This window comes from Gopherus evgoodei, chromosome 2 (assembly GCF_007399415.2).
Source record: "Gopherus evgoodei ecotype Sinaloan lineage chromosome 2, rGopEvg1_v1.p, whole genome shotgun sequence".
Lineage (NCBI taxonomy): Eukaryota > Metazoa > Chordata > Testudines > Testudinidae > Gopherus > Gopherus evgoodei.
The window spans coordinates 121,759,442-121,782,948 of NC_044323.1; positions in this window are offsets into that span (position 1 = coordinate 121,759,442).

A 23,507-nucleotide genomic window follows, 5' to 3' on the forward strand; every position below is an offset into this window, starting at 1 on the left:
ACTGGATACATATTTTATTGCCATGCGTAATGTATTGTATCAGGAAGGACAGATGGCATAGGATATGGGAGACCCATATTCCCCTCTCTGCTCCTTCTCAGACTTCCTGTGTGATCTTGGGCAAGTCATCTAGCCTCTCTGTGCCTCAGTTCCCAGTTTGTAAAATGAGGTTTATAATGCCTCCCTGCCTCACAGGGATCTGGAGAGGAGGTGGGCACAACCTGGAGAAAAATGGGTGTCATAGAAACATCATGACATGACACCACTATGATTTAGTTGGTCGCAGAACACATCAACATAGAATATATTGTATCAGTGTGACTGAGCTTAAAATTTTATACTGGTCCAACATGTCTCCATCTCCTGATAGGAAAACACCAAAGTGGGAGCACAAATATTTTAGATCAAAATTTTCAACCCTGAGTGGGATTTTCATAACAATGAAAGGAGCTAGAAATACAGATCTCACTGACAATCCTCCTCTGCATGTCTGAAGGTACGTATATACAACCATATTTATCACCAGACTGACTTAATATTCAAGGTTGCTGAGCAGCTGCAGCTCTCTTCTTAAAAAATCTGGCTTGTGTGTTTGTGTGTGTGTGTGCGTGTGAGATAGAGAGAGAGAGAGAGAGAGAGAGAGCGCCAACATATGAATTTAGGATCTTACAGTAACTTTAGACACCCATGCTGGAAATGTGGGCCCTGAGCTATTTCTGGTATGCCTATGCTGAGAGGTCAAGTAAAAATTGCTCCTGGTAATTTCTCTGTGTGTTTCTGTATATTTTAATTGCTACAAACTTAAAGATTTGGACTGGATTCTTATTTACACTAAGACCCTTTTACACCAAACTTGCAGTAAATTAAGCATAATTTACATTTACATCCAATTAAAGGTGATTGATACAGTCAGAGAAACACAAAGGCATCAGTGTAAATGAGAATCAGTCTCTCAGAGTGGGACATGAATATCCTTGATGCTGGTTAAAGGCAGAAAATGCAACTGCATCATACTCTTTCCTACCTTTACACCAATGTCATATCACTTTGAATACAAAAGAATTTCAATACATTGATGTAATTTTAAGTGGCAGGATCACTATTTTTATTACAATTCCTGAACATAGCAACATATCTACTCAGTGAAACCACACTCCATCTATATTGTTTGGTGATTAAAATTTATGGCCTTATAGATAGAAAAGCTCACCTTTTACTGCTCCATTGTAGGGATTATATCTTCATGAAATAGCACACACACATAAGTATATAAAGTAGATGCAATTTTTGTGTATTTGAGATGATATTGAGGCTGAGCCAGTCTATGTGAGTGAGATGGAATTTCAGAGGAGCAGAGGTAAGACAGAAAGCAGATTGAGCAATAAAATATTCACAAAATAAATCCCATGACCACAAATAATTGAATTAAGCAATAACAATGCAGACATGGGGCATTTCCAGGTGATTAATGACTAGCTGGAAGAGTTGATGGTCCAAGGTGGTCATCAATTCCCTAGGAAATGTCCTGTGCCAAGGTCATTGGTGCTATTATAACCCATCTTTTTTTCAATAAAGAAAAGAAGAATCCCACATTTTACCTGTTTTCTCACAGTGTTATCATTCCTTCAGATGACTGTGGAATGGATGAGTTTGAATGGTAGGGCTGAAGTAAGTATTTCTGGGCAATTGACTTCCAGTGCAGCAACCAATCAAAACCTTCCTTTTACTGTTGAATGTTCTATCAGGATTATACAATATTTCATTTTTTGACTTATTCAAGTTTACTTAACACCCTCTCTCCAAATAATAATTTTACTTTGTTCTAGGCTCATGAGTCTGGCAAAGTAAGGCCTTCATTACAACTGGGTGAGTTGGAGAAAGCTGGTCATATTTTATTCCTTTAAAAGTTCTCCTGCAGCATAAATGAAAAGAACCTCTTGATAGAAGTGGCACTGAATTTATACATTCAGCCTTCTCTTTGGCAATAATGTCAAGATTTATTACATAAACTCTTTGCTTAGTACAGGTCAATAATGGAGATAATTAAATCTCTCTTTGCTATTCAATAACAATTATGAATAAAAATTTGTTATGGCAGATTTTTCAATACAAAGCCTATCATAGTTGAATTCCTCTAAGTCATAATTTTATCAAGACATGTTTAAGATATTATTTTGTAGCAAGTACATACATTTTTTAAATCTATTTCAAGCATTAAAATAATAATAATAATAATAATACAAAATTACACAGAAGAAACAAAAGGTCCAGAAGATAAAAAGGGGTTTATTATTATCTGTATGCTCTTGGGTCAAATTTATTCCCATTCTACAACCTGTGACAACATTATTTAACTTGCTTATTTATTTTTGTGACAGGTTCCGCCTGGGTGTCACCTGGAAGTGGGATACTACTGAGCCTCCTAGCCCACCAGTCTGGGCTCCCTTTCACACTATTGCTATGACAAGCTGCAAAACCCTCCAGCCTGCACTTTCATCAACATAAACACAGGTAGGGACACACCCAGCTACAGTTACATGAAAGTTCTCTGACCAGCTCCAGCATAGGAAGGCTGCAGCTAAGGCGATTCCCAGCTCTCAAGGCATGCACCCCCTCTTGAGTATAAGCCTAAAATTATGCCGTCTTGTGCTGCAGAGGGAACTGAACAGCGTAAGCTCATAATGTGGAGAGGAATATGCCACAGCCTTTAGCGCCTGAGCCAAGATTCTCATACACTTCACTACAACTCACTGGTTTATAAAGCAAAAACAAGTGTATTAATGACAAAAGATAGGTTTTAAATAATTATAAGAGGTAGCAAACAGATCAAAGCAGATTACCTAGCAAATAAACAAAAAAAGCAAACTAAGCTTAATATACGAAATAGATTAGCTATGAATAGCAGATTCTCACCCCAAGAGATGATACGAGCAGGCTGCAGATTCATAAGGGACAAGCTGCATTTGCTTTAGAGCCTGGAATCCCCACGTGTTCCATTCACAGGTTAAAAAGTCCAGCACTTCCCCCAGTTCAGTTTCTGTTCTTCAGGTTCCAGGAGTCTTCTTGAGTGGGGAGTGAAGAACACCAGATGATGGCACTCTCTGCCTTATATAGCTTTCATATATGGCGGGAACCCTTTGTTTCAAAGATTGGTCTCCAGACTCTTTTGTGGAAAAATACTGACATCCCAAGATGGAATCCAGAGATATGTGATCTCAACACATGTTCTTGTAGAGTCATAGCAGCCATTACTTGGAGGCAGTCTGTAGTGTTCACAGGATGGCTCACTGGATGGCAGATAAGCTTCTCTTAAGGCCTATTGTTTTTTCCTAATGGCCCATTGCTCTGAATAGGCTCTTCTCCACTCACTATCTAGACTGAAAGCGTCTTATCTAGTGGGTGTTACCCAGGTGTAACTACATTTGAAATACAGATACATAGTCAATATTCATATCTTCAGATACAAAAATGATACATATTTACAAATAGGATAATCATATTCAGCAAATCATAACTTGTCCAATAACACCTCATATGACTTATCTTGCATAAAATACATCATAATTAGGTCATAATCATATAATAATGTCACTATGAAGAATATGGGCTGCAGTGTCACAATCTTAATCTAACCGTTTTTTCCCCCTTAATCTAACATTTCACATTCAATTAACCTAATCTGAAATGGAACACCATTTACTATATATATTTTTAGTAATTACTATTTATGACACTTTATTTATGTTCCATTCATGCATACTCGCTTTTATTATTAGACTTTGCATAATACACAGTGTACAGTCAGTTGTTCTTTCTTCACTTCAACATGACGTAGTTAAACAATTTATTTTCAGATGTTGAGTATTCTTTGGTTCAGTGTACCCATATTATTTTAACTGGCCAATTAGTTGTTATTAAAATATTTTAAAGAACATACAGAAACAAATGCACAACAAATTATTTCTTTCCACATTTTTATTAACATTTTTGTAGGTAGTTTCCAGTTTCTCACCTCTTTTTCCTGCCAAGAAACACTCTCCAGGTATAGGAATACTGACCATAGATTAGATTTGGGGCCTCATTGAATTTTTTTGCCTTCCTTTAACCCATGTTGAGAGCATGAAAACAATGGGCTGACCTTACGGAGACCTTATGGAGACGTAAATCCCATTACTGCCACGTTCCAGTATTAGAGACTAATACTACAGTTAGATTCACTGGAGTGGAATTATACACTGATATAGAATTCTAATAGACCCAATGTCAGGACTGGAGATTGCTAGCGGATCTGGTTGGAAGACTAGGGAATTAGGACTAGATTCACAAGGGAACTTAGGAATTGTGACACTAAGCGCTGCAGTGCCTAACTTTCACTATACAATGCATGGAGATAGGATTTATAAAAGTCAGCACACTGAGTAGGGAGCTGTCTAAACTATACATTAAGAAATGCCAAGGAGGGGAGTGCATCCTAAACCCCACCTTCAAGGAGACTTAGGCCATGTCTATATGTACAGTGCTGCAGTGTATCTAGTAAAGACTCTCTGTGCCGACAGGAGAGAGCTCTCCCATCAGCATTAAAAAAACACCTCCACAAGCAGCATAAGCTATGTCAGCAGGAGAAGCTTTCCCACTGACATAGTGTTGTCCACATGAAGGTTTATGTTAGAGTAACTTACGTTGCTCATGGGGTGGAATATTCACATCCCTGAGGGACATATATTTTGCCGACACAGGTGATACTGCAGACATAGCCTTAGGTGCTTTAACTCTGTTTGGGAGTCAGGTGCATAAGCTATTTCTCACAAGAAAGTCATGGAATATTGCAATTTCTGTGCCCCAAGGAGCAGTGAAACTGCTTTCTCCAAACACCAGAGACATAAATAGCACACCCATCTCTATACACTGAGATGCTTAGGAATGGGTCATGCCTTCTTGTGCACAATGCCTCCTGAATTACCCCCTGAATTACCAACTCTATACTACCACAAACACAGGCTGTGCCTCAAAGACACAATCTAGCCCTATGTTTGCTAAGTTTGCATAGGTTGGTTAAGTGATAAAGTGGGGAAAGTGGGGAACTGAATACAAATATTGGAAGGATGCTAATATAAATGGAGAGAAATTATTTATAGTGATAAATGGTGATTTATCTAGAACTAATGGGATTAAATTCAGGAAGAGAAAATAAAGACTGAATATGGGGGGGGGGCAACAAAGATGTAAAGGAGAAAGCACCCAACACAATAGCTTATGACAAGGCCATCCTTCAGTATTTCTGTGGGTTTCTCCTCTAAAATATAATCCTGCGTCTTGGCAACCCTGTGCTATCACTTCTTCAAGATGAAGAAAACCAAATCTCAAAAAGATTTGAAAATAAATATTCTAAAAATAAGGGCAAGATCCATAGTAGTCATATGTTGGCATGGTTTCCCTGAAATAAACGGAGCTATTCTGATTTACATCAGAGGAAGATCTGGTCTAAATTCTGAACACCACATTTAAAAAAAAATTTTTTAAACATTTGTCATAATATTGGTACTTAATAACATAAAATAACTCAACTATAGCAGGGTTTAAAAGAGAACTAGATAAATTCATGGCGGTTAAGTCCATTAATGGCTATTAGCCAGGATGGGTAAGGAAGGGTGTCCCTAGCCTCTGTTTGTCAGAGGGTGGAGATGGATGGCAGGAGAGAGATCATTTGATTATTACATGTTAGGTTCACTCCCTCTGGGGCACCTGGCATTGGCCACTGTCAGTAAACAGGATACTGGGCTAGATGGACCTTTGGTCTGACTCAGTATTACCATTCTTACGTTCTTATGTAATGTTGCCCATGCATAAGCTTGGAGCAAAGCAAAAATAGGTTTGACATTAGAATATGAATGTTAACAGCGAAAGAAGTTTGAAGATTTTTCACTTTATCATCTATTTTGGTGACATATAGTGGTATGGTAAAAGCAAACTGATTTGAATGTAGTATAGAAGATATATGTAGAGGATACTGAAATACCTATGAAAAGGTGAATACACTTGTTGTTAACCATCCAATTATTTCTGGCAATGTTGAAAGACACTTTTAATACTGTTCCTATATTAAAGAAAGCTTTCAGACTGATAAATTCACACCTGTGTAAATATGAAGTATGATGCCATAAGTTTCATTTACAATTACAGTTGTTTTTCTTTAAATTACATGTGGTATAATCTATGATAAGGCAATTCATTGTTGGCGGTTATTTCAGCCATATCTCTGCAATGTCTGATTGCTTAATTATACCTTTTATTATGAGTCTTTTGGTGTATTTCTGAAAACAGTCTCCAACAAAGAACAGGATGAATGTTTCTTCTGTATTCTTCAGCCTTTATGTTTACTAAAGTCAATCTGTTCAGCTCTTCTTTTCTACTCAGCATAGTTTCACTTCAGTCAAATTTAAATCATGTAGTATTTAATCCAAATAAATAATATTATTTCCAGCCCACTCACTTCCTATTGCACAAGGTTGTTAAACAATTGTTTCATTATATTTCCAGTCATTAACGCTGGAAAGTCTCAATGTTAACACATATTGTTAGCATACACAGTAAATTGCCTTTTTGATTCACAAGAAGTTGACTAAACAGAAAAATGCGTATTATTTTTCAGTTATTTTTCATTCTTTGCAAATCCAAAACTCGCAGTTAAGTCAATGGGAAATTGATGGTTTAGCCCTTTGTGAGTTGATGCCAAGTCTGACCAGACTTCTGCTTGCTATTTGAAGATTGAAATTATGCACAGGGGTAGTTGCATTGACTTCAATGGTGCCTAAAGTTAAGCATACATTTAAGTCTTTGGAAGACTGAGGCCCAAGAGTTGGAATATATTATTATTTTCTCCTGGACTAAAAGCACTAAATTTTCATTGACTTTAGTGGGATTACTCACATGCTTAAGTGTTGTTCTAGATCAAAGTCTATGAATGAGTGGACTGATTTTGATATAATACGGATTTACCAGAACCTCCACCTCAAACTCCTTGCCTGGCTATAGAGTCTTCTTTCCTGGCCACCCAATCCCTTGCAAATTGCAGTCATTTGTGGGATACTCAGATAATGTTGTTTGGGCTGCTTGACATTGCCACTTTTTGTCCTGTTTGGGGATGGCTTATGGGCACAAATCACTTAGCATGACCAGTATGGTTGATCAAAGTGTGGTGTTGTCCCTGAAAGGATTACCAGCTGTAATGCAAGATATTAAAGGTTGCCATGGATTAAGTCAGGAGAAATAGGGGTTCCCAGGGCTCCAATAGTCAATGAAGCTAGATCAAGGGAAGAAAAAGGGAGGTTTCCTTTCAGGAATAACAGATAAACTTATATTACACACTTACTGGCTCAGCAATCACTGAAAAACCAAGAGGAGAAATCATAGATTAGAGTTAGAATGTGGGCTCCAAGGCTTTTACTGGATCCTCCATTACTTACTGAAAATGAGACTCTTGGAGAGCCCCACACAACTTAACTGCACACACTTCCGCTTGCTAAAGAAAAATGGCATGAGACTGTAAGCCAGAACAGTAAAGTTTTTCTTGTGCCCCCACCACTTCCTTGGGGGAGCCCATTTTGAAATGAATAATGAGACAGAAGTGAGAGAAATACTGAAGGCCAAATTCAGTTCTCAATTATATTTGTGCAATCCCACTGAAGCTAATGGGGAAGCACAGGTCTAACTAAGTGCAAATGGAGCCGTAAAGTTTAAAAATACATACAACTAAGTAACACTGTCATTATTTACCTACATCGCAGGTTGTTAGGAACATAGCCAAAAGCTGGAGTGGTTCGTGATACAGTCATACATTTTCCTACAGATGGGCAAATAATATACCTGGCAGTTGAAATAAAATGTTGATTCATCTCTAAAATTAATTAACAGAGAAACACAGCAGAAAAATGAAACACTTCTAGTTCCTAAAGGTTATTCTATAAGGAAATAAATCATGTGGAGGAATGAGGTAGTCTTGTCTGTAATTTATGATAAAGCACTTATAATGTTGTTAGTTTTTAAGCCTCTGCATTTGCTCGGAAGTTCATATCAGAAGTAAGTTAATACATGAAAAAAAAGTCTAAAAATCAAAACTGGAGTATCTCTGGAATTGTATAATAAGATCTCTCTTACTCTTTGTCGACTCGTTTTACACATGATGTCCCTAACTTATGTAAAGAATGTTTTCATGCAGCATTTGCTGTCCTCTTGGCAGAAAGCCTTGACATTTGGGTCAAATAAATTAAAACTAATGTCTTTGGCTAAGAAGAGGAGCCTGTTATAGGGCAGTAGTAACCAAGACAAGTTAATCATTTATCCATTGTTTTGTGTGTATTTGTCTAATATTTCTGTATTTGCAGCATGTCGTAGATATCAGCAAACAGTGGTTTGCTGTCTTTCCACCTTTTACTTTCCAGCTAAGGAAGATGCAAAGCAAAAGCAGATATCAGGCCAAAATGCAATAGATATTTCACTAACTTCAGGAAATTGACTGGCAATCTTCAAAATTAGTGATGCTAAAAATGTCAAATTAAAAGAAACAATACTGACAACGTAGCTTCAATCCTGCAAAAATAATGGAGGTGAGTGTTTTGGCCCACCTGAGCAGTCCCACTGTATTCAGTAGGACTCTGAAGATAGTACGGCAGCCTCCCAGGGTAAGATGGGCAGTCTGAGCCTGACTCAGAGATCCAGCCAGAGCAATCCCCCCACCTCCCTGACTGCTGGATCACTGGCAGCACTGTAGACTCCATCCTCTTTACCCCCTTGCTGGGGCCACAGGGATAGAGTATCTCCAAATATGTTGATGTTTGTGACTTTCATTTTATCCCTCATCTGGAGAAACCTAAGGAGGCCCACAAAGGGCAGTGCACCCCCTTGCAAATAGTGGGGAAGTGGGGCCTGTGCTGGGATCATCCAGTATAGATAATGAGGTGTGGCAGAGGGAGCCACTGAAGACTCCATTACACAGTATGGCAATTCCTGTGTTCCTATGTCCAATCCTTTAAATGTGTGTATGTAAATCTGGTGCTCATGAAAGCCAGACACTAATATCATTTGCTTCCCTACAGCAATCCTGAATTTTAAGCTTACTTCTTCTACTGACTGCTGTTAATATTTCAGTGCACTACTACTAATTCAGTCTCAGCCTTTCCTTAGTTAAATCAGACAATTATACTGATTTGTCTTGTTGGATAAAAGCTTACTATTAGGCTTGATGAAAAATGGGGAGAAATGTTGTAGTTTTTTTCCTGCCAATTCTCTTCTCCCACTCCCGCATTGGTTTTCAAATTTTGAAAAAATCAAATTAAAAAAAATGACATTTGTAAAATCATGACCGGATCTAATCACTAGCTGGCCACTAAATTGTAGGATAAGATTCTGAACTTAATTTTGAATGAAACTAGGGTTTGGACCCAGATCAAATAGGTGAAAGGCTAGTGACATCAGACTAGATAAGGCGTGAAAAATATCAGAACGGAATCCCATAGACTTTAAAGCCAGAAAGGATGATCATGTTCATCCTCACCCCTCCACTCCTGCAACAGGCTCATGACCTTTTGTCATAACCTATTCCCAGATTTGGACCTTAGCGTCCAAAATATGGGGGTTAGCATGAAAACCTCGAAGCTTAGGTACCAGCTTGGACCTGGTAAAGCTGCCACCACCCAAAAAATTAGAGTGTTTTGGGGCACTCTGGTCCCCCCAAAAAACCTTCCCTGGGGACCCCAAGACCCAAATCCCTTGAGTCTCACAACAAAGGGAAATAAACCTTTTCCCTTCCCCCCTCCAGGTGTTCCTGGAGAGATACACAGAAGCAAGCTCCGTGAATCTAAACAGAGGGATTCCACCCTCTCTATTTCCAGTCCTGGAAACAGAAGTACTTCCCTCTTTACCCAGAGGGTATGCAAAGTCAGGCTAGTAAATCTAACACACACAGATTTCCCCCTGACTTCTTCCTCCCACCAATTCCCTGGTGAGCACAGACTCAGTTCCCTGGAGTTCCCCACTGAAGAAAAACTCCAACAGGTCTTAAAAGAAAGCTTTATGTAAAAAGAAAGAAAAATACATAAAAATGGTCTCTCTGTATTAAGGTGACAAATACAGGGTCAATTGCTTAAAAGAAATATGAATAAACAGCCTTATTCAAAAGAATACAATTTAACACATTCCAGCAACTACACACATGTAAATACAAAATAAAAAAAACATATAAATCACTGTCTTATTTTTTTTTGTACTTACAATTGGGAAACAGAAGATTAGAAAGCAAGAGACAGAAATCCTCCCATAGCCGAGAGAGAGACAGGCACAAGACAAAGAACTCAGACACAAACTTCCCTCCACCCAGATTTTAAAAAGCCTTGTTTCCTGATTGGTCCTCTGGTCAGGTGTTTCAGGTTACTTCTTTCCAGGTGAAAGAGACATTAACCCTTAGCTATCTGTTTATGATACCTTTGTCTGAGTTATTGAAGTCCTCAAATCCTGATTTAAAGTTACAGAAAATTCATCACTTTAATTCATTGACTGTGCTTGAAAATATTCAACTGAGACCTGATCAAAAGCCTCTTGAAGTCAAAGGGAGTCTCTCAATTAAATTCAATATGTTTTGGAATAGGTCCCTAAATCTCAATATTTTCTGACTGGATATTACATTAGACTGATTTTAATTTATTTCTGGAAGATAGCTTTCATCATACACTTCAGTGCAAAGTATTTTAAAATAAGGTTTTCTATTTTTACATTTACCTGGGTATTATTCAAGTTAGGGGCAATAGGAAGTTAGGTGCCTAGCATTTTTGAAAATCTCACTAGGTGCCTATCTGCATCTTTGGGTGCATAATTACCTTTGAATATCTGACTATATATCTAAAGCTCAAATAAAGTACATAGGGCTGTATTTTATGGTCTGCTAAGGCCATTTTGTGTCACAGTGAAGAATTTCCTCTGCAAAGAGGAACTCTGAGCTGTCACCAGTCTAGAGTAGTCAGCTCTTCCAGTTCCCCTTTCAGTGAGAGCACCAATACAAGCTTGCACCTTTAACTACATTGGGAGTTGAAGCTCAGTTTACCTCCTAATTAATTAAAACAAAACCATTTAATTAATGTTAAATTATTTTGTTATTGTTCACAGGGGATGACCTTTTACACTTGACGTGCTGTAGATCTTTTACTTTATTACAAATGTATTTTTAAAGAAATGATAACTTCTGAAATTTGTTCAGCAAGGCTTCTTTATAGCAAAGTCCTCCTGGGAAATGCTATGCAAATAAAATCCATTTGGAGATTGTGAAAGAATGTAGGTGAAATTATCAATAATATACTTATTTTTTCAGGAGGATTTAAAAGGCTACTGCATCCCCCCACATACTTCATTTAAAAATTCAAGTCTGTCAACATGTGCCCTAGTCTCTAGGATAAATTCTCTTGTTACTCAGGGGTTACTGCTACATACAGCATTAGCTGCTTTTGCAGACCATATAAAATCTTGGAACCTGTCCCCTACAATACATACACGCAATGTATTTATTATTTTACATAGTTCAACAACATGTTTGTCTACTTTCCTTTCAGAATAACAAAGGGCAGTCTTAAGAGCTGTCCATAGGCCAAAATCCTTGCAACCATTTCCTAAGGATTTGGGCCCTCTATGGGCTGGAGAGCCTATCCATTTGCTGGATCAGAAGGAAGGCCATGAATCAGTTTACCATCTGGCTCTTTAACCAAAAATCCTTTCATTGTCTGTTGGTTCCTGGCGAATCCAGTTTGAACTAGTAATGCAAACCTCTGCAGGGGCTGGTGCATCTTTGGAGATATTACAACCTGAGGGACTTTGACTGACTACTCTCTCACCCTGTTTTCAGTTCCTGGAGGAGTTTTATTCACCTGTCCCATGGAAAAACGTACAGTCTGTGTCCCACATAGCACATAAACAAATGCATGTTAATACAATGGACCCCAAAGATACTAAACTAAATTCAATAAGGTTAAACATAGTTCCATAAGGTTCATCCAGGGTATTCCCCTATTTGTCATGACTACTAGACACTGACTTCTCAGATGTCTTGGATTTTTTGGCATTTTCCAGGTATAACTTATGCCTCATTGTTTCAGAGCACTGCCAAGAGGGAGGCTGTTTTGGAGAGAGGGAGAAAGTTATTCTCCAAATATCTTTGGCTTAAGAAGAGATCCACTAAATTAGGACCCAGGAGTTTTAAGCTCACCTCTTCTACTGACTGCTGTTAATATTTCAGTGCACTTCAAAATGCCACCCACCTGCCTCAATGGGAGGGGGAACTTGATGGGGCCAGAAATAAAGTGGGGAGTCCCAGCAGTGAGAGAGGGAGACAGTTGCTCAGGGATATGTGGCAGTTCTTCTTTCCCTCTGGGAGTCTCTGGCACCCATTGGTTAGTGTGTGTGGGAGGGTACTGATTGGCAGCATGTTCCAGCTCCAGGATTTTTCCTGGGTTGGGGGCCATGTGGAGCCTCTTTCAGCTTTGTTCCAGCAGCCTACCTCAAACTAGGAATGGGAACCCAGCCTAACAAATGCTGGATCTAAATGACTGCCCATTTGAAAGTCAGGAAGGAATTTTTTTCCTCCCACGGGCCAACAGGCATAGGACTGAGAATTTTTTCACCTTCCTTGCAGTACTTTCAGGACATAGTGGGTTAAGCAGGAATGCGCTCTTTACCTAACTGAGGCACTTGACTGAGTTGCTAATTCATCACATCTCGCAGCTGATTTCCAGTGCAGTTCAAAGGATAAAATGAATTGTTCACAAAGGTAAAAAAAACCTGGGATTTGGTGATGATCCTTGAGCCATGGAATAGGGTGAGACCTTGTGGCCTTTTGGGCCAAGGTGAGACCTTGTGGCCCTTGTGGGCTGAAATCCCCACCCTTCTGCCCCCTCTGTTTCTCTCAGAGGGGGCAGGGTGATAGGACTCAGAGTGAGCTGAAACCAGGGGGTGGGGGTACGCTGAGGAGATCCTACTCTAAGTTATTGGTTATATGGTAGGAACCCTGTAACCCCTGCACTGGAACCAATTAAATACTTGGGTAGGTAATACCCCTATGCTATGCTAAAGTTTAATAAAAGTTATGGCCTGCCACTTAGTTACATGCATGTATCTGTCCTCATTTTGCCTCTGTCTGCATCAAACCCTTACTATTGGAGCATGGATTCCTTCTTCTTACTGTGAAAGAGAGGCATGTATCGTTCTCCTCATATACCTAGATAATGTAAATGAGGAGTTGCACATGACCACTTCTGGCAAAACTGGGAATAGAACCTAGAAGTTTCATATACGAGACCCAAATCACTGCCACACATACTTTCAGAATGAATGTGCCAAATCTATGTACTGTGCATGTACGTCCATGCCACTATTTCAAGCACTAGAGTACACACCTGAGCCCTAACATTTGACTGCTGTCTAGCAAATAGTTTTGTAACTGGATAGGGAAGGATTCCTCCTTTAGCACCGCTTTAGCTAGAGTGCCAGAAGCTTTTTCTGGGTATTTGAATTTTCTGGATTCAACCTTGCTACTGACTCTTGGGAGTGGTGGGATTCTTGTGGTTTTGTTTGGTGGCTTTTGATATTTGTTTTGTTTTTCCAAAATTTGTTTAAAACAATTGGTTTATTTCTCACATAATGGGAAACATAATTTAAACATGGTTTCCATCTAAAACAATTACAATCTGCAACATGTAACAAAAGCCAGGTGTTCCCAAATTTCTGTCATTTGTCACGCATTCCTGATGCTTTTGTCACACATCTGCAGGTCTGAAATTTGAGAGATCTGACTACTCAGATGTCTATTGGCAGTTTATCTCCCTGAGGTCAGAGTTCAGGTTGTGAATTTGTGTATGGTTATGGGGACAGGATGTTTGCATTGTGATTGACTCCATGTTTGAGTATATTTTGGAGCTGAGGAACCTGTAACTGTGTTTAGTTGTTATGGTGCTTGGATGGTGAGGCATGTGAGCTGAGGCTAGAGCAAATATGAATGGTGGCTTATTAGTGATTTCTTAGATTTTTAGTGATGGTATTCATAGAGAATGCAGATATAGAACCATAATTGTAAATTAATAAAGATTTCACCATCTTGCCTTTGTTATTCTGAAAGGAAAATAAACAAGCATGTTGTTGAACTATGTAAAATAATAAATATATTACGTGTATGTATTGTAAAGGACAGGTTCCAAGATTTTATATGGTCCTCAAAAGTAGCTAATGCTGTATGTAGCAGTAACCCCTGAATAACACCTTTAACTACATTGGGAGTTGAAGCTCAGTTTACCTCCTCTGAAGATGCATATTGCAGAAGCAGAAGACTTTGCTGCAGACACTGTTGATTTAGAAACCACAGTAAAACCCCTGGATGAAGTTTGAAGGAGTGCTCACCTGCTCAAACCCATGCTGGAGCTGGAGTGATCTCTGGTAATCTTATTAGCATGCACATGGATTCCTATATTATTTTAATAAGTTTTCCCTGTAATGCTTTTACTTTAAGAATAAAATGCACTTGCTTAGTAAAAGCTGTATGGTAGATAAATACACTGTTAACTGTCTCTGAAGAGAAGGCACAAGAAGCCTATTTAGTCAGCCTGTCTTTTGCTGGGGATATTACAATGCAGGAAGGAAACTGTTCAACTAGGAAATACCCAGGTAAAAAGGGACAGAGTCATGTCTCCACCTGAGAGGCAATGGGTAGGTGCTTGAAGCCTATGAATGGGTACCCTAGCTGAATCACTGCAGGTAAATACAGGTGGAATTGCCCTGAACTGTGACATGTGGTGGTAGCATGTGTGGATTTATAACAGTATGAACTGCGTAAGTACCAATAGCAGTAAAAGCAAGTATCATAGAAGGGAACAGCACAGAGAAAAGTCTCAATAGTCTTTTTGGGAAAAGAACAATAAAATGAAGGAAGGAGTGGGATAGTGGGAGGGGATGGTGATGAGAAACTACGCATGTAGGGGAAGTATGAACATAAGATGATATTCTTGGGGCCAAATATTAAGAGGGAGTATTTTAGCTGTTTTCACTTTGAGAATAAATATATTATAGAGAATTCAATTGTCACAGCAGGCATAGTTTGTAAAACTTGGAGGCCCCAAAACCTAACCTTAATTACAGGACTGCTACCAATGCCTCCATAATTAAGAAATGAATTCAGTAAGGGTAAATGTTGAACATGATAGCTGCATTTGTTCCTTTTTTTTTAGACAAACAGCCCCACAACTCTGCATACACTGCAACAACCAGGAGAATAGTACATCAGATAGTTGTACCCTAGGATCTTTTAATAATCAAGCATGAGAATAGAATGCATTTCACCCCACCCTCCCTTTTTATCTCCAACAAAAGAAAGGAAAGGAGAAAGAAAACTGCTCTCATTCTGAGGAAATCTACCATTAAAGGACTTCTCTGGGACATATTTTCACTTTTACATGGTATACCTCGTCCATCATTAGCAGCAGCAAGTTTCAAGGGACATTATATTTGAGAGATTTGATGTGTTTCTGAAAAACCAATGCATCAAGAGAAAAAATTGTGATTTTCCTTTAACAACTGTGCTGGTAAAGACTAGCTCAGCTTCCTGGATCTTATGAATGACAGACCGTAGCTGAGTAGTTTGGACAGTTCTGACAGTATTGCTGAAACAATCTTTGTTCTTTTATTTGTTTGGAGTCATAAGAAGAGAAACTTTTGGCACAAAGAGGCACCATTTGTAATATTAACATTTTGTTAAAATATGATTATGTTGTTCAAACATTATATCTTGATTGCTGAAAGACACTAACTTTTGTCTTCATAGATGGAACAAGTTCTTATTTTTTTATGAGATTAATTTGAGCTAAGCATTTCCTGACTTACTTAATATGAAAAAATTCAGACATGTGAGGCATTGAATACAATTCAGTACAAAAGAAATACAAGCTTTATCATGTTCATTGATTCTCCATTTGGAGAGGGCCCGGAGATCTGTGTAGACTATTGGGCAAGGATAAGAGTTCAAGAAGGGAGAAAAGTACATCAACCCTCCCCCTAACCATAACACTCAGCAGAGATCAGAGAAGAAAGCTGGCATAGCCCAACAGCCTTCTCTGAGGTGCAGTGTGGGTCCAGAAGACAGCCACAAAGAGGTGCCCTCAGTAGCCGTATCAGAGAGTGTGTGAGTGGGGGGGGGCAGGCAAATGCACAGGGGCCCAAGCTTGAATGACCCCATGCTCCCAGTGGATTCTCAAGATCTGTAAGGATCTCAGGGCATCTACGGAGTTTGCAGACTACACCTTCATTTTCTTCTGTGAGGAGCCAAGTCCATCCCCTGACAGCAAAATGCAGATGAAAGTCCATGAGAGGAATATTATGCAGTTTCTTGCTTCTTAAGCATAGATTTTTTTGGAAGGACATGAGCTGGCCCCATATCAACAGAATATTACATTTGCAAGTGTAAGCCCCCAAACTCAGGAAATGCCAAAATTAAGGTTCCCCATGCAGTCTTTTAACTGTGCCTGCTGTGTGTATGCATCATAACATATTATTTAATTACATTAACACATGCCATTTCTAAAATGTTACCATATGACATTACACATTTTTCCCTACAACTTTAAATGCATATGTACCATCTTAGAACTTTTTTCATTCTTTTTTATTGAAACTAATTTCAATATCATATTGGTCCAGTATGTCTTTATAAACCTAAACATTTTATAAGTTCTTGTCTATATTTATGATATATATCTTAATAATTTGTCAGCACCTAAGTACGATAGATTTTATTTTCAATCAAAAGCAGTCTTTCTGAGATGCAATTTAGAGACAGCAGTAGTTTAGTAGAAAGCTAACTCGGGTGCCCTAGTGATGCCAGAATTTTTTCACTATTCCTCTGGATTGTATATTAAAAACATAGTGTATTGTAGGAACATATTTTACTCTGAACTTTTATATAAAATTTTACATGGACACTGTTTGTCTGATATACAGAGGGTAGTACACAATGCTATAAGATGCATCAAATGTCTCTTTTATCTGAAAAGTTCACATGCAGTCTTAATTTTTCAGTCTCTTAAGTTCTGATTCCTTATTTGTTGAACCTTAACATTCTCTTGACAAAATCTTGTATGAAATTTGCTAGACTCTTTAATGGAAAAGAGATGGTTAAAAGAAAAGCAGCAGCTCTGCTTGGTGATTTAGACACCATTGCAATGTCCTGTGCTACACATTTTAGAAGGTCCATAGGTAAAAGCCCCTCAGCTGCTACAAGACTGAAGCGCCAAAGTAAATTTGGAGGGCATCCTTCTGTGAACTTAACAAGGTGTGCATGAATATTTATTCTCTCTTTGTGCCTTATTATTAATCTGATCCAATTCCCATTGACTTCAATGGAAAATGAATTATTTCTAAATCAACAGTGTCTGCAGCAAAAGCTTCTGTTTCTGCCATATATATCTTCAGAAATCTTTTCACCATGCCCTCAAGCACAATACAGCCTTTCTTAAGCTGAGTGTTTTACAAGTATAGTGAAAAATCCTGTGCAAAAAATTCTATGTATCCCCAGCATGCAATTTGCAAAAGTTCATAATTTGAGGGAAATTGCTGTCAAATTTCAGTTTTCTACCCTAGCCATTTTTACTATAGCACTGATCAGAAAGGATTATCATTTTTTAAAATGGGAAAACATAGATTTTTCACTGTTCTTATGTCCTTGTGCTCAAAAATGACTGAATTTTTAGTATTCAAACTTTCAAAGAGAAAGAAAGAAAAAATCATGGAAGCCTGAGCCAGTGCTTCATTTGTAATGAAAGAAACACAAGGGCTCAAGCATTTTTTTTTATTTGCATAACTGATTTGGCAAACCCAGCAGTGCCTGGGCTATGAGCTGACAAACCCAGAGGTTCAGCCCTTGCAAGTCCTGGCAAAAAGTAAGCATTAGACTGAGCCTGAACATTTTAAGTCCCAACAAAGAAAATTTCAAAAAATTATAAGCAACTTAGAACATGTAATCAAAAATGTTTTGCAGCCTCAACTCCTTAACTACAGTATATGTTGCCATTTCTACTTTTATATTGCTACAGAGACATATGACAAGACATTTTTAATTGATAGGGTGACACCAAAATGGTTGGTACTCATGGGTATCTATAAATACTTGATTTATTACAGCCCCAGAAATACCAAACTGGTGGAGACTGATAATCTTAAAAAATTGTAATGAGGAGGAAATTATGACAATAATAGTTACTTGGCTGGACTTGATTGTTGAGGGGATTCTTGGTAATAGCATGTAGCCTTTAACCTCTGAACTGCCGTTTTGAGTCAGGTCAATAGTTAGCAAAATTTGTTCCTATTTATTGCTCTTAGTCCAGTTTCTCATGAACAGGTTCTGAAACAGAAATATGATTAGCTGGCGCCTTTGTTGGCAATTTTAACAGAGTCCAAAAAATGAATGGACTGAGGAACGTTGGCTCATTGATGAAAAGAAACTTGTGCTGTCTGCTGTATCTATTCTTTCAATAAAAAAAGGAGTTCAGTTTCCAGAGCTGTTAATAAATATGTTATGCATGAGATTTTTCATTATATACAGATCAAATTCAAGGGACACTGTCGGCTTTCTTGGAACTAAACCTGTTCTTTTAAACTGAAACAGGATAGCCAAACTACACATTTGCAATACATTGTTAATAAGCAGAAGAATGCTATTTTAAAGCTAGTGAGAGGGTTATTTTTGTTTTCTCTTTATTTGCTTTGCGTATTTTGGGTAAACTGAAAGGTGACCTGAAGCTTCTTTTTAGGATGATTTCACATATTGTGATATAAAATGTATATAGATAAAGTACTCTCACTTTTAATGAAAATTATTAGAGTATCAACATTTTGCCTGGAGGCACAAGCTACAGCCCAAACTCCATTCAAATCCATTAAATATGCTTGAGACTCAGCTGTCAATAGCACTGTGGAGTAAATTTAATTTTCAGAGTCAATACAGAGCACAGCTGCATTAAGCATAGGATAATTCTGGCACATTATTAATTTGAATGACCATGTATGGCATTGTCTAGACAAGATATAAGCCCAAGTTTCATAGGCAATCTGTACATAAAATGAAGTATGTCAAGGTTGTAAAGAATACTAATAACACAGATCTGGCCTATTAACCAATATTGATTACTATAACATGGTCCAGTAACTTTAGAGGTGAAATAGTAAGATGTCCAGCACTAATGCTCCTGTTCAAAAACAACACTCAGTATTTTGTTTGTTTTCAAGAAATGAGCATTTTATATATTTCCTGAACACATGAGATCACAAATATTTGCTAGCAATATGTTGGGCTTCCAATAATCCACTTATGCAGAGGTTGGACTAATTTCAAAAATACTTTGTATTATTATTACTATTATTAATATTCAAATACAGTGTGCATTTAGTTATTTGCAGTAATCATAGCTGTACCTGTGCATTTATATTATACTTTCTCTGTACTCATATTACAATTTGACCATATTGAATAATAACCCACATTTCTACTTGGGGCACAATCATAATTTTGTATAGTCTATGTAAGATTTTAAAGAGAAGAAAAAACATAAACAAGGAGGTATAATGCTTTAAAAAGAATAGATTTTATAGCAGAGTTGTTTCCATACCATTTTAATAGTGCTGTGATGGTGTATATGAAATATGACTAGGTTTGTTGGCATATTTGCTGTTGTAAATGTACTGTCTGCATGTGTAATCCCAGTCTTTATAAAATTTTGTTGTACAGTACATAAGACTATTGCAATTGCCACACCAGAACAGGCTTATGGTCCCTACTTCCAATAGTATTTTGTATCCAATGTATCAGAAGAATTTATAAACCCCCCGTTATATCCAGCTACACCATGCTAAAATATTTATTTCTGACCCCAGCTGGTGATTATTTTATATTCAAAAGCATGAGTATTGATAGCCCTTGTAATTTTTATCCTAATTTATGTAACCTTGGATATAATTTTAATCAGATAAATGTTAATAATTATGTTAATATTAATAAGTCATTAACTTATGTTCACATTAAATCACAGCAGTGAATTCCATAAGTTAATGCTATATTATGTAAAGTATTTCCTTGAAATTGTTTTAAATGTGTATTTTTATGTCATCGAATTTCCCCTTATTCTTTTATTATGGAATGATTGCTCTTCTCTAGAATCATTCTTTATTTTATACATTCATATTAATTAATTTATATATCTTAGATTTGTTCTTTCTAAACTAAAATTTTCTAAACTTATCTTAATCTTTCCTCCAACAGAAACCTCAGTATTGCCAAACTCAAACTTTCAAAAAACAAGACCAAGAACCCAAAATTATGAAACGGCTTAAAAAAGATATTAAAAAAATAAAAAATAAATATTGGGTTATTTTGATTTGTTCTATTTTTTTTAGTGAAGAGGTTGCACTGGGATCACATTTTCAAGCTTTTCTGCACAGACATGAGGATTCTAAACTTACTTGTTGAAGCAATGGAAACTGACATTTCTATGAAATAATATGTCCTTAGGGGCTAGGACTTTTAGAGAAACGCCAAATACTGTGAGACTCGTGATAAAATTGTGAGAATTGGTAAACCTGAAGCCCTCTCACCACCTGGCTCTATTCATTTTCATTGGCTTTCTTTACTATTACAGTTGTGCTCTTTTTGTGATATGAGGTGAAAGCCTGGACCCATTGAAGTCAGTGGGAATTTTTCCATTGACATCAGTAGGGCCAAGATTTCATCCATAGTGACCAAGACTCAATACAGTTATACTGTCAATATACACAGTATCATTCCATATTACATTTTTATATTATTTCTTATCTTCTTTTTAAGCCAGCCTGAAATTGTATTTGCTAGACAATGAAGGGATGACTTCACTGAGTTCTTTGCAATATTTCTAATTTTTTCTAGGAGAAATGTTACCTAAGGTAGCCACAAACTCTCTAGGGCTGCTCCATGCAAATAAGGGTGAACCCAGACTCCAAGAACTGCCACTACCTCTTCTGCTGTTTTGTGGACTAAATGATGGGTAATAAAATGGGAGGATGACTCCATTCATAGGAATCTAAACTGGGCTCTTTATTAAAGCAACTGTTTACAAAGCTTCTGCTTAGTGTTGCTAGCCATATGCATATAGACTGACTTCCTGGTGCTTCTTACAAACTATCCCTTCCTGCAAGCCATGCTTCTATCTCCAGGTTCCATGCAAATTTGCACATGTGCTTCCCATCCAGCCACCCTCTTTAACTCCCCTCATTTATATAATCTTCAGATCAGTCAGGGATGTCTGGGTGACTGCCTTCTCCCACTGAACACATTTGGGTAGACAATGGTCCATACCATACTGTCTCCAAACACACTGCTTTGGAGGAGATAAGCCCCACCCAGTATTGCATGAAGAGTCAGAAGGAGAAGAGAGATGATCAGCCTCAGGAACCCATCAAGAAGAGATAAGAGCAGAAAAAGGAACAAATTTAAGTAACTAAACACTGAAGTTGTGTGTGTGTGTGTGTGTGTGTGTGTGTGTGTGTGTGTGTGTGTGTGTTTCTCCAGCAAGGAGCTTGTTTTCAAATGAAGAAATAATCCATCTTCTCTAAATTTCAGGTTTCTTTTCCCACATGTAATAGCCACTTTTAATGATAAATTATGTAATTTAGTTAACAGCCATAATTACTTTACTTTAGTGCCTTTAGTACTCTCATAAATACCGTACAGTTCTAGGCCTAGTAATTTATTGCAAATCATTATTCAAGTTGTTTCATCACATTACCTGGTAAGAGTAACCATAAGATATTTTCCAATTATCCTTTGTGGTGAAGATGGTGCAAAGTAATCATTTAACTTCTCTAGAATCTCTTTATCCTTTTTCATATACCACTGTGCTCGCTCATGGTCAGGTATACCTATTGACTTTCCAATGAGGATTTTATTTCTGATGTATTGTTTTTTTAAAATTCTCATTTGTTTTCATTTCCCTGAAGGCCTCTTAATCACTCTGTTACCTGGCAAAGAATATTTTCAGGCCCTGTGTATTCTACGATATAACTCGTGTGAAATTTGCTGCAGAATCCACCTTTTACATAGAATCATGCTCCAGAATCTTAGCTTTCATTTTTAAACAATTATATTTCTAGCCTAACATTCTGAACAAAATAACTTCCAAAGGTGAATAAAACAAAAGTGTAATTGTCAAAGAAATATTTTAATGAGTCTTCAGACAATCTGAAACAATAGCTCCAAAAGAGGCAGGAAGTGTCTTCATTCATCTCACTGAAGAGGTAACTCTGAAATACAGTCTAGTAGAGAGAGATCCTGAAACACTGGACCTGTACATCATTTTCTACCATTATCACAGAAAATGATAAAAGACAAAACCACACACAACTGAACACTTTCCACAGAACAATCACTCCACACACGACTTCTCAGTTCTCATCCTCAAAGGAAACCTGAACAACTCCTTCAAAAGATGATCCTGGGAGCTTAGAGCCATAACTCCGCTAGAAACCAAAGATTATGGACTCATCAGAGACATTGGTTTGATGTCACGTTACAACCATCTGTAACCCAATAAGGAATGTCTACACTTGAAACGCTACAGCAGAGTAGGTGCTACACTGCAACTATGGTACCATAGTAGCTCAGTGTAGACACTATCAATGCCAATGGGAGTTGTTCTTCCATCAGAGTTGATAAACCACTTCCCTGAGAGGCAGTATCTAGGTTGATGGAAAAATTCTTCTGCTAACCTATCACTGTGTACAATGGGGGTTAGGTTGGCATAGCTACATGTTTCAGGCCAGGTCTACACTATAGACCTATATCAATATAAATACATTGCTCAGGGTGTGAAAAATTTTCACCCCTGATAGACATAGTTATACTGACCTAATCCCCTGTGTATACCTACCACATCTTGGGGACGTGGATTAACTGTGCTGCCAGGAGAAGTTCTCCTATATGCATAATAGCATCTGGTGCTGCTGCCCCGCTGTAGTGCTGTACGTGAAGACAAGCCCTCAGATGTGTGGATTTTTCAAATACCTGAGAGACTTCTCAGAATAGACAATCCCTAACTGTCCTTTGTACTATGACGGCAGAAATGTTCATTGTCTATTTCATTTTCATCTAATCATAGAACTAGGAACCTCAAGAGGTCATCTAGTCCAGTCCCCTGCACTCAAGGCAGGACTAAGTATTATCTAGAACATCCCTGACAGATGTTTGTCCAACCTGGTCTTAAAAATCCCCAATGATGGAGATTCCACAACCTCCCTAGGCTATCAAATTGGTTTGACATGATTTGTTCTTGACAGATCCATGCTGACTGTTATTTATCACCTTATTATCTTCTAGATGTTTGCAAATTGATTGCTTAATTATTTGCTCCATTGTCCTTCCAGGTACAGAAGTTAAACTGACGGGTCTGTAATTCCCTGGGTTGTCCTTA